Source organism: Ahaetulla prasina, chromosome 3 (assembly GCF_028640845.1).
Source record: "Ahaetulla prasina isolate Xishuangbanna chromosome 3, ASM2864084v1, whole genome shotgun sequence".
In the NCBI taxonomy this organism is placed as follows: Eukaryota; Metazoa; Chordata; class Lepidosauria; order Squamata; family Colubridae; genus Ahaetulla; species Ahaetulla prasina.
Genome location: NC_080541.1, coordinates 212,759,423 through 212,774,918, shown reverse-complemented (window position 1 = coordinate 212,774,918; position 15,496 = coordinate 212,759,423). Strand labels below are relative to the sequence as shown.

The 15,496-nt window shown below is 42.9% G+C and overlaps 1 protein-coding gene across 3 annotated transcripts in view; it reads right to left on the bottom strand.

The window, feature by feature from the left end:
- Positions 1–889: 889 nt before the first annotated feature.
- The window catches only part of CIMIP1 (ciliary microtubule inner protein 1), a 559,204-nt gene continuing 544,597 nt past the window's right edge, over positions 890–15,496 (bottom strand). For all 3 annotated transcript variants that reach the window (XM_058177739.1, XM_058177738.1, XM_058177737.1), the window contains exon 5: positions 890–2,755. The gene's annotated coding sequence lies outside the window, so the exon portion shown is untranslated. The remainder of the gene's footprint in view (positions 2,756–15,496) is intronic.

Genomic DNA, 15,496 nt, shown 5'->3' with positions numbered 1-15,496 from the left:
AATTACTTTACATTTTATATAGTGGAATTTTTAAATTTTTGTATGGTGTGGTTATTTTATTTGTACGCTGGCCAGCATTTGAGCTGGGCAGCCTTACAAATCAATAAATAAGTAAATTGTTTCCCTACTATTATTTCCTAGTACAGGTAGTCCTCAATTTACGACCAACATTGAGCCCAACATTTCGGTTGCTAAGCAAGACAGTTGTTAAGTGAGTTGTGTCCCATTTTACGACCTTTTTTTACCATAGTTGTTAAGAAAATCACGGCAGTTTTTCAGTGAATCATGCGGCTGTTGAGCTATTGTGATCCACCAGCAGCCTGCGGAGCTGGCAGCAGAGTCGGACAGTGAGGAGGCTGAGGAGGACAATGGGCCAGTCCTGGAGTTAGGGGAAGGCCCAGATGAGGGCTCTGCGTCGGAGACAGAGATGGGGCCAGGGCCATCTGGGAGGGATGCACGAACTCCGGAGCCTCCAGAGGCGGACAGCAGAGAGGCATAGGAACAGGAGGAAGTGCACACATGCGAAAAGCTGCCAGAAGGCAAGAGTAGCTAAAGTAAAAAGGACGACTTGGGAGTAAGGCCAGGAGAAGATTGGCCCCTCCTATAAGGCTTAAAAGAGCAGCAACAGCTCTTAGGCTTTTTGTAGGAAAGCAATGTTTCTACAATTGTTTCTTGTCAGCATCTCTTGTTTCTGAACTTCGTGGGGCTTTGTGAAGAAAAGCCTTTGGCAGGGTGCCAAAGAAGATAAAGGTTTGTGATAAAGCTGAAGGACTTTTTCTGAAGAATTTGTTTTGGAATTAATTTGGACTAAGCTGAGAATGAAGTAATTCTCATCTGTTCTAATAAAATATGTTTGTTTAGGAATGATTGTGTCTGGTAATAACTACTTGGGCCTAGGTCACAACATAAGCGAATCTGGCTTCCCCATTGACTTTGCTTGTAGGAAGCCATCTGGCAAGGTTATAAATGGTGATCACTTGATCCCGGGACAGTGCAACTGTCATAAGTACATGCCAGTTGCCAAGTACCTGAATTTTGATCACATGACCATAGGGATGCTGCAATGGTTGTAAGTATAAAAACTGGTCATAAATCACTTTTTTTCAGTGTTGTTGTAATTTTAAATGGTCACTGAACGAATGGTTGTAAGTTGAAGGTCTCCCTGTAGTAGAGAGAAATGGAGAGGTAACGTTTTCAAATTTTTTGGTACAAAACTGTAACTGAATAAGCAGGTATATTTATTATTAACTAAATCTGAATTCTTCTATGGAGCAAAAGGATAAAGGATCTTTAAATATTCCCCACCCAAGCTCTGCTAGGCCAGCTATGTTTCAACAAAGTTATTACATTCCAAACCATCCATATTGTGTCTTGAATTATTACTGAATTGTTCACCCTGGTTCTTTATGGCCTCAGCTAATCACTAAATCAGAGGTTCTTTCACCCCTAATTTTAAAGTATATCACTACCGAAGACAAATCTCCTTTTTTAAGTGTGTCTTCCTGCTTGAGCAATCAGACTGTCATTCTTCCAGCGTCCACCAGAGGGCGCACGAAGACTGGACATCAATCCCTAAATATGGGCTTTTGAGACAAATACTTGAGAGCAGGAAAACCTTCAAAATTGGGCAGAACCAAAATTTGGCTGAAGAAATGACAATGGCATTGAAACAAATGAATCACGGTTGTGTTCTGGGTTTTAACTACCACTTGATGGTTGTAATTACGGGGCAAGGCAAGAAATAAGGAAGAGCTCTTTGGCTACCACGATCTTGCCTCCTGCTTTGTAAAATACTCAGGTATATCTCTACATTCATATGTACTATTTGGTAAGCCCGAACTGTAAAAACGTCCATATGCCTTCTGTGATTTGTACAGCCTGTTTTCTTCCTTTTAAAAAAAACAACACACATCCACCCACCCAAAAATACTGCTTTCTAATTGTGGTAGTTTGCAACATGTTCCTGACAGATGTCGGAGTTATTATCGAAACATTTATTGCTTATTGAATATTTTGCAGATTGAGGAAAAGGAAGTCACTTTTTAAAAAATTGTCTAGACTGTTGGTGTTGGGGAGGGCTGAAACTAAAGCAAGGTGAAGAATTTGAGTCTCCTGTCAGACAGGGGAACGTTCACTAGTCACGTTTGAGGAGAGCAAAGTAGGCTATTGAGGAGGAGAACAGAAGTTTGTCTCAAAGATCTGCAACAGTTTCTCTCAATCCTGGCAACTTTAAGATGCTTGGACTTCAACTCCCAGAATTCCCCAGCTGGAGAATTCTGGGAATGGAAGTCCACACATCTTAAAAGTTGCCAAGGCTGAGAAACACAGCTCTACAATTGTCAGTTTGGCTCTGTACAACAGCTTAGTTTCTTATCTCCTGAGGTTTTTTCATTGAGTAAGAAAAACAGTTTTATCTAGGAATGAGCAGAAGCCCTGAATTTTATCTTTCTGAAAAGCGGGAAGCCTCCTTTGTGCATACTTTGGACAACGCCTTGCAGGTGGCCGATGTCTCAGCATCTTAGATACTATAGTTGAACGGCTGTAACGTACTCCTGCTTTGTTTCATGAAGACATCTTTAAGTCAAAACCGGTTCCTTGAAAATCAGTCACGTTTTCTTTGCTGGTTTTTTTTCTCATCCTCCGAAGAACTCAAGAGTGAATGCTGCTGCTTTCTGACTGCCGCTAGGTCCAACGAAGTTATTTTCAAATGTGGATTTTGAAGGGTGCCATCATCACTGCAGTAAAGTACACAACACTGAAAGATAGCAAAATATTTATTTTAAAAGATCAGGGGCCTGCCCTTAGACAAATACATACTTAAGAAGCAAGGAAAAAGGGAAAAAGCAAGGAATTAAATTGAATAACTGAAGTTAGGAACATGCACACAACATATATTTATGGCTTTTCTGCCTGCATACAATCATTTTAAACGTGCAAACGGATCTTAAAACTGTACAGTGACACTTGTAGCTGTCATTTATTGTCACAACACAAATTATGTGCAAATGCTCAAGTGTTGTTGTTTTTTTTTGATGGAGTAGCTTAATGCGTAATTTTGGTATTCTCTTTTTAAGCTGTTATTTGGTGTTAGTTTTGCTGTTAGCTAAATTCTTGAGGAGAGACTGTCAAGGTTTGGGCATTTAGCAGCTCCTTGTTCTTCTAAGAGGCCACTGATCTTCAAGATATTATTTCTGGGCTTTTCCCCCCCTATTTGGACAAGGGGTGGAGGCAGGGGTGAAATCCATTTACCTTCGCCACTGGGTCGCAAATGTGAGCGCACATCTCCTCCACGCATGCACAGAGCCTTCTGAGTATGTGCAGAGCATCCATATGTCAGGCACTGGACCCAGCTGTTCCTCCTCTTCCTCATTAGCCACCTCCAGACCTGGGGGCTGTTGACTTCCCATCTGAGGGCTGATGGACGGCCCAAGCTCTGCCTCTGTCTGTCTCTATGACAGCTCCATTCCCTCTTCAGGTTGCCTTGATGCTGGCCCTGACTCCCACGCCCGTTTCCTAATCTGATTCAGCTGTTGGAGGAACCGACAGGCCATAACAGAAGGTCTGGAAGGCCACTGATGAGTTCATGGCCTTAATGCCACATTATCATCCCTGGATCGGTCTCACTGGCTGACAGGTGTTTTATTCCCTTCTTCTCAGTTTTACTGCTGAAATTATCAGAGCAAATTTTATGGCAAGAGCCTTCAAACTCCCTTTAGATAATGGTTTGCGGAATCTATCGCTTGTTTTAGCACAGGGGTCTCCAACCTTGGCAACTTTAAGACTTGTGGACTTCAACTCTCAGAATTCCTGAGCAAAGCTGGCTGAGGAATTCTGGGAGTTGAAGTCCACAAGTCTTAAAGTTGCCAAGGTTGGAGACCTCTGTTTTAGCAGATAATGTGAAACCAAATCTGATTTGGGCAGCGTGGTGAAAACACAAGAACTGTGTATCTAAACCTAGTTTCGGTGCGATGTGTGAGCCAGATCTTTGGATTCTTTGGGGGACTGGATGAGTCAAACCCATGCCCCATCTCCAGCCACTCCTCATCTGATACTTGTGTCCTGTAAATAAGCAGCAGGCAAAGAAGCTAATACAATCCTTGATTGTATAAACAAAGGCACAGAATCAAAATCACATGAAGTATCACTTTATAAGCCTTGGTAAGGCCAGACCTGCAATAGTGCATCCAGTTTTGGTCACCACATTACAAAAAAGATGTTGAGACTTTTTGGAAAAAGTGCAAAGAAGAGCAACTAAGATGATTAAAGGCCTGGAGACTAAAACATGAAGAACAGCTGCAGGATTTGGGTTTGGCTAGTCTAGAGGAAAAAAGAATTAGGGGGGACAGGATAGCAGTATTCTAGGATTTGAGAGGCTGCCACAAAGAGAAGGGGGTCAACTTATTTTCCAAAGCACCAGAAGGCAAGACAAGAAACAATAGATGGAAATTAATCAAGGAGAGAAGCCAACCTGGAATTAAGGAAAAACTTCCTAACAGAATAGAATAGAATAGAATAGAATAGAATTTTTTATTGGCCAAGTGTGATTGGACACACAAGGAATTTGTCTTGGTACGTATGCTCTCAGTGTACATAAAAGAAAAGATACGTTCATCAAGGTACAACATTTACAACACAATTGATGATCAATATATCAATATAAATCATAAGGATTGCCAGCAACAAGTTATAGTCATACAGTCATAAATGGAAAGAGATTGGTGATGGGAACTATGAAACGATTAATAGTAGTGCAGATTCAGTAAATAGTCTGACAGTGTTGAGGGAATTATTTGTTTAGCAGAGTGATGGCCTTCGGGAAAAAACTGTTCTTGTGTCTAGTTGTTCTGGTGTGCAGTGCTCTATAGCGTCGTTTTGAGGTAGGAGTTGAAACAGTTTATGTCCAGGATGCGAGGGATCTGCAAATATTTTCACGGCCCTCTTCTTGATTCGTGCAGTATACAGGTCCTCAATGGAAGGCAAGTTGGTAGCAATTATTTTTTCTGCAGTTCTAATTATCCTCTGAAGTCTGTGTTTTTCTTGTTGGGTTGCAGAACCGAACCAGACAGTTATAGAGGTGCAAATGACAGACTCAATAATTCCTCTGTAGAATTGGATCAGCAGCTCCTTGGGCAGTTTGAGCTTACTGAGTTGGCGCAGAAAGAACATTCTTTGTTGTCCTTTTTTAATGATGTTTTTGATGTTAGCTGTCCATTTGAGATCTTGCGATATGATAGAACCCAGAAATTTGAAGGTTTCTACTGTTGGATAACAGGATAATTAATCAGTGGAACTGCTTGCCTTCAGAAATTGTGGCGTACGTCACCACTGGAGGTTTTTAAGAAGAGACTGGACAGCCGCTTGTCCGAAATGTTATAGGATCTCGTGCTTGAGCAGGGGATTGGACTAGATGACCTCCAAGGTCCCTTCCAGCTCTATTCGGATTGATTGATTGAATGATTAAACTCGCTGAAAAAAAAAAGGCTGAATGGAAGAAAGCAACATGCGAAGAAAACCAGGTTTGAAAGCAGGCGTCTCTATTTCAGACATGCCCATTTTTTGACATGACCCACTTTTCCCCTTGCCTCATCTATATCCAGGGTCCCTCTGTATGGGACATGGGCAGTTTCTAAATTTGATAAATAAATACATAAATAAACTTTAACCAAAGGCCCAGCCTGCAAGAACTATGTACTGTAAGTGGCCTGTAAATGCTGCATTAACAATATCACCAGATGCATCACTAAGGCATAAGGGTCCCTGGCCTACTAGCGAGGATCCCAGATCCATCAGGATAGCACCGGAAGTATGTGGTCTCAAAGGTGCTTTTTCAAGAGGCAACTGGGCTTTCTGGTTTTTCTCTGAAGACGTTTAGCTCCTCATCCAAGAAGCTTCTTCGGCTTCTTCAGAATTAAACATTGAGAGGATAATTAAAACTGTAGAAAAAACAATTGCTACCAGCCTGCCTTCTATTGAGGACCTGTATACTGCACGAATCAAGAAGAGGGCCGTGAAAATATTTACAGATCCCTCACATCCTGGACATAAACTGTTTCAACTCCTACCCTCAAAATGACGCTATAGAGCATTGCACACCAGAACAACTAGACAAAAGAACAGTTTTTCCCCAAAGGCCATCACTCTGCTAAACAAATAATTCCCTCAACACTGTCAAACTATTTACTAAGTCTGCATTACTATTAATCTTCTCATCGTTCCCATCACCCATCTCCTCCCGCTTATGACTGTAACTTTGTTGCTTGTATCCTTACGATTTATACTGATATTGTTTCCTGATTGCTTAATTGTAACCTATGACTATCATTAAGTGTTGTATCATTAAGTGTTAAATTTGTACCCTATGACTATCATTAAGTGTTGTAAGTGTTGTACCTTGATGAAGGTATCTTTTCTTTTATGTACACTGAGAGCATATGCACCAAGACAAATTCTTTGTGTGTCCAATCACACTTGGCCAATAAAAAATTCTATCCTATTCTATTGAGTACGTTTAATTGCATTGAAGCTTGGTCAACTTCTCCATAGCATCAAAATAGAGCAGTTATCATTGGAAAGTAACCTGTGTCTATTATTGTTCTCTCATGTTATGTTGTAGAACAAGGGTGTTAAAGTCAAGGCCTGTGGGCTGGTTCTGGCCTGTGGGGTGCTTAGGTCTGCTCTGCAGGGCCGCCCAGGAAACAGTGAAGGACTGGCCCGCAGTGCCTCTGCCAGTGAAAACAGAGCTCGGGAGAGCTCCGTTTTCGCTGGCAGAGGATTGCAGGAGGCCGTCGCAGCCAAAATGGAACTCGGGAGCCCATTTTTGCCTGCAGAGCACTTGGGCCACCACAGGTGCCCCCGACACAAGTGACGTCGAGCTGGCCATGCCCACCCTGGCTATGCCCACCCCTGCCACCCAAGGTCAAACACAACCCTGATGCGGCCCTCAATGAAATTGAGTGTCAGAGTTCCAGAAAACCCCCTCTGCAAGTAAAAACTCTGAAGCACACATCTTTCAAAGTTCTTTCAGTAGGATAGGCAAACTGGCACATTTGGGAAAATCCGAATTTGCGAGATCCGGGTTTTCCCTCAGTAAATCAAACCCCAAAACCACCCCCTGATTCCTCTGCTGATCACAGGCTCCAATTGCCAACTGTCCCATCTCGATACATCACTCCGATCACTCCTTCTCCAGATGCAGGACCGGCCTGACCTTGACCGGCAGGAAGAATGTTATTATGTCTAATGGGCCCTTCTACTAAATTCCCCCTCTTACTTTCCCACACAGGAGAAAATGGCAACACGGAAACTTTCAGCCTAGTATGGTTTCCAAAGCTGACATTGAGTTTGACACTCCTGTTGTAGAACAATTTAGGACCACTCTAGCTCCTACTCAAGAACTTGGTATATAACCAAGTCAATACAGCATGGAGAAGTCAGCAACTGTTCCTTGGGCTATCAGTCACCTTATACTTCAAGGCTATCCTATTGTTCCCTTCTGAAGATAGTTTTGGCAGCAAATAAGGAAAAAAAGAGGACCCATCTCACTCCCAATGGGATTGGCTCACCATTCGCCAACAAAAGAGGCCTTCTCCGGATTGCGTCTGCCAAAGAACTTTGGCTGATGGAGTCTAGGAGAAGAGCCTTTTTCTGCGGTGGTCCCTGCCCTTTGGAATATTTTCCTGCTGGAGGTGAGGTCAGCCCCCACATTTCTGGTCTTCGGGAAGGGCCTTAAATCCTGGCTCTGCTGGCTGATCTGGGGCTCCTGTAGGGGCGTTCGATGCTCGGGGTGCTTGAGGGATAGGAAGAAGATTTCCACCCCTGGTTTGATTGTCCTCTTGGTTTTTTCATCTTTATTTCATCTTTCTTAATGTTTAATGGTTTTATAATAATCTTTTTATTATCCCTATAAGGCTGCCCAGAGCCACTGTTCGCTCTTGAAAGGGGTGACATATAAATTTAATAAATAAAAATAAAATAAAAAATGGAAGAAATGGCAAGAAAGAAAAGAAGAAAGGAAGGAAGGAAGGAAAGAAGGAAGGAAGGAAGGAAAAAAGGAAGGAAAGAAGGAAGGAAGGAAGGTGGGAAAGAAGGAAGGAAGGAAGGAAAAAAGGAAGGAAGAGAATTCTTTGTACATTTGATGGGCCTCTGGTGGTTCATCAGACTAAGTCTGTCTGTTATTAACACAGCTGCTTGCAATTACTGCAAGTTCAAGTCCCACCAGGCCCAAGGTTGACTCAGCCTTCCATCCTTTATAAGGTAGGTAAAATGAGAACCCAGATTGTTGGGGGGGCAATAAGTTGACTTTGTATATAAATATACAAATAGAATGAGACTATTACCTTACACAATGTAAGCCGCCCTGAGTCTTCGGAGAAGGGCGGGATATAAATGTAAATAAAAAAAAAAAGGTGCTTCCAAACTCTTAGAACTTTGCTGAAAAAAAATAAGATTTTTATGCAAACAGCTTTCTAGTACAGTAAGTTAGGAAGTACAGAAGAAGCAATAGTGAAATGTTGACAAATGAAAAGGTGATACCTCAAAAATTAGCAACGTTGTTTTCTCCCAATCATTATTGTGTACTCTTACATAACTGAAATCTTGTGAGCTGATAGGTCTTCGTGCACAATAGAGAAATTTCATAATGTCTAGGTTCTGGGGACCGACTCACAGCAGTTAACTTGCCATGTTCTCTCACCCTCATGCCCCTTTATGACTTCTGTAGGAGCATCCCAAGATGAGTAATGGTGAGTTATGATTTTGGGGTGCTTCTTTTTGCCGCTTCGGATTAACTTTTCATGTCTACTTCAGGATGGCGGGTGAGAAAGAGAAGGAATTTTACTTCAGAATTCCAGGTTGCGCCGAGTTCATTTGTAAGTAATAAACAGTAGATAAATAAATCAGATGTGTGTGGATTCAGGTGCCGAGACCTGAAGAGCATTTAAAAGCAGGCATAGCGACCTTGAGCAAGATGCAATTTCAAAATGGACTGAAATGTGCTGAGGATACAAAACAGAATCGCAAGGTTGGGTCGGAGAGAAGGAGGCTATGGAAAAGAGCGAACATCCTGAAATAATTTGACTATATTGGAATTAGGGTCTGGTGAGTGATTTATATGGGCTATAACAGTGAAACCAAATGAAGTAACAAGGCTAGAGAGAGAGACAGAGCTACAAAAGTCATTTGAGAAGTATATAGGATGTAGATCATGCTGCCACAAAGAAATGTAGTTAACTGTATGGGACAGAGTAAGGCAAATCAACCTTGACCCGATGCAAATTGTCAGTTCAATTTCAAAGCGTTGATTTTTATTCACGTCCTCAATTCAACGGAGGTCAGTTGCATTCAAATCCGATTGTTGCATTTATTTGGGTCAAATAATGTCTATGGAGATGCTCTCTCAAGTCATTCAGGTCATGGATGTTCCAAAAGGTGCTTTTTTTCTTTTTCTTTCAAAAGGCAGTTCTGACCGGAATTGAAGAGGCTTCTTGGATGAAAAGCAAAAACGTCTTCAAGGAAAAACAAAAACACAGTTGCCTTTTGAAAAAGCACCTTTTGGAACAAAAAGAACATTCGGATCGAATAGTTTCGAATAGATCGAATAGGACCTTGGAGTTTTCATATCAAATGATCTAAGTGCCAAACCCCATTGCAACTATGTAGCAAAAAAGGCTCTACAGGTTGTAAACCTAATTTTGCGTAGCTTCTTTTCCAAAAACTCTACACTACTAACCAGAGCATTCAAAACATTTGCCAGACCAATTCTTGAATACAGCTCATCCGTCTGGAACCCATACCACATCTCTGACATTAATACAATCGAACGAGTCCAAAAATATTTTACAAGAAGAGTTCTCCGCTCCTCTGTAAACAACAAAATACCATATTCCACCAGACTTGAAATCCTGGGATTAGAGAATTTAGAACTCCGCCGACTCCGACAAGACCTGTGTTTAACACACAGAATCATCTATTGCAATGTCCTTCCTGTTAAAGACTTCTTCAGCTTCAATAGCAATAATATAAGAGCAAACAACAGATTCAAACTTAATGTCAACCGCTTCAATCTTGATTGCAGAAAATATGACTTCAGTAACAGAGTTGTTAATGCTTGGAATACACTACCTGACTCCATAGTCTCTACTCAAAATCCCAAAATCTTCAACCAAAAACTGTCTACCATTGACCTCACCCCATTCCTAAGAGGACTATAAGGGGCATGCATAAGTGCACAAAAGTGCCTACCGTTCCTGTCCTATTGTTTCCTTTCAATATATATTCCTGTATATAATGTTGTGACAAAATAAATAAATAAATAAATAAATAAATAGTTTGAATGGGATTAATTCAGTTCAAACTCACAACAGACTTGAAAACCCGGCTTCTGGGGGCCTGGATTCATTCAGGGATTCCAATTCGAATTGGGGATTCAGTTCAGAAATAGATGATTTGATTTGGTGAGTTAATCTAATGGGATCTAAAGCTGAATGCTAGAATCACCTATTAGTACATGCTAGGGAACAAAAGGTCGGCGGTTCGAATCCCTAGTAACGCGGAACAGGGTGAACTTCTGTCCCAGCTTCTGCCAACCTAGCAGTTCGAAAGCACGTAACAAATGCAAGTAGAAAAATAGGCACCACCTTCGGTGGGAACATAACAGCGTTCTGTGTGCCTTTAGCATTGAGTCATGCCGGCCACATGACCACGGAGATGTCTTCGGACAGCGCTGGCTCTTTGGCTTTGAAACGGAGATGTGCACCGCCCCCTAGAGTCAGGAACGACTAGCACGTATACGTAAGAGGAACCTTTACCTTTAGGGAATAATTCGAAGGTATGGTCAAAAACATCAAGATAGAGGTACAGATAAAAATACATTGGGGTTGCTAAAGATGGCCTGTGCCTGAAAAATTCCTGTTCCAAGCAATGAAGAAAGCAGCTCCATGTTTGACTAAGGACAAATCTGCCTTTTTTTTTTTTTGTGCTGCAAACTTGGAAGCATACATTTAGTCCTCGACTTACGACTACAATTGGGCCCACAATTTTTGTTGCTAAGGAGGACAGTTGTTTCTTGCCACCGTTGTTATGTGACTCACTAGTTGTTAAGTGAATCTAGCTTCCCCATTGATTTAGTTTCCTACTATGATTTATGTTGATTGCTTATCCAGTATCCTATGACTATCACTAAATGTTGTATCTTATGACTATGATAAATGTATTTTAATGACTATGATCATGATTTATCACTTATTATTTTTATGTACACTGAGAGCTTATGCACCTAAGACAAATTCTTTGTGTGTCCAATCACACTTGGCCAATAAATAATTCAATTCAATTCAATAGGGCCTCTGGTGGCTCAACAGACTAAGTCTGTCTGTTATTAACAGCAGCTGCTTGCAATTACTGCAGGTTCAAGTCCCACCAGGCCCAAGGTTGACTCGGCCTTCCATCCTTTATAAGGTAGGTAAAATGAGGACCCAGATTGTTGGGGGCAATAAAAGTTGACTTTGTATATAATATACAAATGGATGAAGACTATTGCTTAACACAGTGTAAGCCGCCCTGAGTCTTCGGAGAAGGGCGGGATATAAATTCAAATTAAAAAAAATTCTATTCTATTCTATTCTATTCTATTCTATTCTATTCTATTCTATTCTATTATTTTGTTTGTTGGAAGGTGGCAACAGGTGATCACATGACCCCGAGACGCTGCAACCACCATAAACAGTGGTGGGATTCAGCCAGTTTGGGTGAACTGGTAGTTAAATTGCTGGCTGGCCCCACCCCTCCTCACCCTTTCCAGGCGTCCCCACGCACCCCATTTTGGCTCCCAGGTAAACGCAGGGAGTCTTCCTAGGCCCAAAGTGGGGCACGCAGGGTGTTTGTGCGACTCCCCCCCCCCGTGGCCCATTTTTGCTCCTAGGAGGCTGCAGGGAGGCCTATTAGGCCCAAAAGGGGGCATGGGTGTGTATGTGTCTGTGTGTGTGTTTGGCATGGCACCCTTGTGGCCTGTTTTCATTGCCAGGAGGTTGCAGAGAGGCCTACTAGGCCCGAAATGGGTTCGGGGGGACACGGCATGCCCCTCACAGCCCGTTTTCACTCCCAGGAGGCTGCAGGGAGGCTCATTAGGCCCAATATGGGGCATGGGTGGTTGTGTGTGTGGCACGGCCCCCTTATGGCCCTTTTTCATTTCCAGGAGGCTACAGGGAGGCCTACTAGGCTCAAAACACGGATCAGGAGGGTGGTGTGCCCTCCCCCCATGGCCCCTTTTTGCTCCCAGTGGGGTGCAGGAGGCCGAGTGCTGTCTGTTACATCACCTGGCCACGCCCACTGTGGCCACACCCACCCAGCCGGTCATTAGGGCAAAGAACTGGTTGTTCAATTATTTAAGTCCTACTATTGACCACAAATATAAGTAGCTGGGATTTAGTGGTGGTCTCCCAATATGGAGATTCTAATTTTCATTGATAGGCTTATTGCCCTAAGGCAATAAGATATTAGATATACCTAATATAGGTATATCTAATATTGGCTTAGGAACACAACTGAGCCCAAAATTCCCATTGCTAAGTGAGGCAGTTGTTAACTGAGTTTTCCTCCCATTTTATGCACATGGCCCTCCCAAGCTCCGTTTTCACTGGCAGAGGGCTGCAGAAGGCCATCGGGGCCGAAAACGGAGCCTCGATGAATGATGAAAAGCTAGCCATGCCCTTTGGCCACGCCCCCCCTTCCCCCCCCCCGAGTCAAACGCAACCCTCAATGAAATCGAGTTTGACACCCCTGCCTTATAGATTCCGACACCCAAGTGAACCCCAAAGAAGGACTTCGGACATTATCCCAAAGGTGTTTTTCCAAAAAGCCACTGGACTTCCTTTTTTTGTTTTGTTTTTTCCCTTGAAAACATTTCACTTCTCATCCAAGGGTTCTTAGATGAGAAGCAACATGTTTTCAAGGAAAACAACCCTCCCCAAAAACAAAGAAGTCCGGTTACCTTTTGGAGAAGCACCTTTGGGACAACCATGGCCTGGATGATTGAGAATCTCCGTAGAGACCCTGGATGTTGTTTTTGATTGCTGTGCCGCATCAAACATTCACAAGTTTAGTTGGTTTTGCTTGCCTCCTGGTCTTATTTATCTTATCTGTAAAATGAGCTTCGGCTGGGAAGAAACGTGCCGAAAATAATAATTTGCTATTGTAGAGCTAAGACACTTCCTTGCCTTCTGCTTTCCCAAGTGCAGCAGGTACCAAAGCAAATTTACTGCTTTTTATTACCCTGGGAAAAGCAGATAAAATAATGAAACATTTGGGAAAACAAGCCTGGATTAATTCTAGCAATGCCTGCTTTTCCCCCAGAGTCAAAAGAATAGCTCCCAGGTTTTTCTTTCACTTTCATTTTCATAGAGACAACCCCCAGTTGTACAATACTGGGATGGGGAGATAGATGAGGCCAGTTCTGGCTCTGACAGGTAATGTTTCCAAGCAGTTGGGAGGCGAAATTAGCTACTAGAGATTTAATTAAAGATAACAAGTTGCTCTTCCTCTCCTACAAATCTGAGCAGTGCAAGTCTCCTTGGGTATAGGCAAGGACCAGTCAAGGGCTGAGCAGGAGGAAATGGAGCCGTTTTGTGCGAGGTGTACGAGGTAGCCCTCAACAGTTCATTTAGTGACCACTTGAAGTTGCAACGCCACTGAAAAAAAAGTTACTTGTGGACATTCTTCATACGACCATTGCAGCTTCCCCATCGTTACGTCTGTTGTGGCCCATCAGCTGTCAGAGGAGTCAGATGAGGAGGAGGGAGAAGGAGAGCCTGGGCCAACTTCGGAGCCTTTGGAAGGCTCTGATGAGGAAGCAGAATCACAGACAGAGGCAGAACCAGGGCCTTCCATCCTCTCCCAGGTGGAAAGGCAGCTGTCTTTAGGGGCCTGAACCAAGTGAGGGGGAGGAACAGATAGGGCCCATTCCAGATACGCGTATGCATGGAGAGGAGGGGAGAGAAGAGGAGAGGAATGGAAGGCAATAAGCTGGCTATCAGGGAGAGGCAGATGCAGATGATAGCCAGCCTCTCCCCGGCTGGGAAATAAATAGGAGGGGTTTGGGAGTGGCCAGTTGTCACAGACAACCATTCGTTTCTAATGTAGAGCAAGCTATTTGAATTTCTTGGCTAAACCCAGCTTTGTTGGAACTAATTACATTTGATGTTTTGTTTATCCCTGTGAATAAAAGACTGTTACTGCCCTGTCATAAAAAGGGGTTTGTTTTACTCACAAGTAAACGTCTCATCATTACTTGCGAAGGCCGGGTCAGCACGTTATCAAAATTCAGACGCTTGGCAACTGACTCATATTTAGAATTGTTCTATTTGTCAGGAAATTTCTCCTTTGTTCTAGGTTGCTTCTTTCCTTGGTTAGTTTCCATCCATTGCTTCTTGTTCTACCTTCAGGTGCTTTGAAAAATAGGTTGACCCCTTCTTCTTTGTGGCAACCTCTTAGATATTGGAACACCGCTATCATGTCATCCCTAGTCCTTCTTTTCACTAGACTAGACATACCCAATCCTTGCAACTGTTCTTCATAAGTTTTAGCCTCCAGCTCCCTACCGTGTTTCCCTGAAAATAAGACCCTGTCTTATATTTTTTTTGAACCCTGAAATAAGCGCTTGGCCTTATTGCTGTGCGCTCAAAAGCCCAATTGGGCTTATTATCAGGGGATGTCTTATTATGGGGGAAACAGAGTAATAATCTTTGCTGCTCTTCTTTGCACTCTTTCTAGAGTCTCCACATCTTTTTTACATTGTGGCGACCAAAACTGGATGTAATATTCCAACTGTGGTTTTACTAAGGCTTTGTAAAACAGTTCTAATAGTCCTTCTTTTCATTAAACTAGACATACCCAATTCCACCAACTGTTCTTTATATTACTTAACAATGGTGGCAAGAAAGGTTGTTGTTTGTTGTGGTCCACCAGCAGCCTGCAGACCTGGCAGCTGAGTCAGACAGTGAGGAGGCTGGGGAGGACAATGGGCCAGTCAGGGGAAGGCCCAGACAAGGGCTCTGTGTCAGAGGCAGAGATGGGGCCAGGGCCATCTGGGAGTGATGTGCGGACTCCGGAGCCTCCAGAGGTAGACAGCAGAGAGGCACAGGAACAGGAAGAGCCTGTTCCTAATGCATGGATGAGAAGAGCTGCCAGAAGGCAAGAGCAGCTGAAGCAAAAAGGATGACTCGGAAGTAAGGCCAGAAGACGATTGGCCAGTCCCATAAGGCTTAAAAGAGCAGCAACAAGCCGTTGGGTTCTTTGTGGAAAAGCAACATTGATTCCATTGCTTCTTGTCAGCGTCTCTTGAACTTTGTGGGTTTTTTGCCAAGAAAAGCCTTTGGCAGGTTACCAAAGACAACAAAGGTTGGTGATAAGGCCGAAGGACTGTTTATGAAGAATTTCTTTTGGACTAAGCTGACAACGAGTTAATTCTCAGCTGTTTTAATAAAATAAGTTTGTTCAGAACTAA